Consider the following 950-nt stretch of genomic DNA (forward strand, 5'->3'; position numbering starts at 1 on the left):
AGAGTTTTTTCTTTGGTGGTCTCCCTTCCAAGTACCAAACCAGCTTAGCTTCCAACTTATGGTGACCCCAGCAAGGGGCTTTCAAGGCAAGGGAGAAGCAGAGATGTTTTGCTATTGCCTTCCTCTGCAGAGTTTTCCTTGGTGGTCTCCCATCCAACTATCGACCCTCTTACCTTCCAATTTATGGTGACCCCAGCAAGGGGCTTTCAAGGCAAGGGAGAAGCAGAGGTGGTTGGCCACTGCCTTCCTCTGCAAAGTCTTCTCTTTGGTGGCCTCACTTCCAACTACCCAGCCAGTTTAGCTTCCAACTTACATTGACTCCAGCAAGGGGCTTTCAAGGCAAGGGAGAAGCAGAGATGGTTTGTCATTGCCTTCTTCTGCACAGCGCTCCTTGGTGGTCTCCCGTCCATGTTCTGATCCTGCTCAGTTTCCAAGGTCTGATGAGATCATGCTATACCGCGTCACCTTCCCTCCCCCAGGTGTTATACCTGGACCCGATTTGAACACATGAAGCTGTCTTCTGCTGAATCAGACCATCCTTCCACCAAGGTCCATATTGTCTTCTCAGACCGGCAGGAGCTCTATAGGGTTTGGATCCTTGCTGCTGCCCTCACATTTGGGACAGACTGAGACATTAAAACAGGCCAGGAACAGGATGAATTGGGGGTCGCCTGTGGCGCTTTGGGTGCTGCAAGGACCTTTTGTCCAGCATCAGTGGCAGAGGAAACAGTGGATGTCAAAAAACTCAAGCCTGAGCCCCCCTGGGTTATGGCTCCTTGTCCCTTGAGTGACACCCAGCCCCATGGGTCCTTGAAGTTAAATGCACACAAATAAAGCAGACCTTCAAAATATAGAAAGGTACATTTAGGATTTTAAAAGATTTCAGTATGCAGTACAGTCTCTATAGCTTATCAACAGAGAAAATAAAGGAGCTAACAATTCTGTCCAGT

This window comes from Gekko japonicus, unplaced genomic scaffold (genome assembly GCF_001447785.1).
Source record: "Gekko japonicus isolate JY-2015 unplaced genomic scaffold, Gekko_japonicus_V1.1 scaffold1669, whole genome shotgun sequence".
NCBI lineage: Eukaryota > Metazoa > Chordata > Lepidosauria > Squamata > Gekkonidae > Gekko > Gekko japonicus.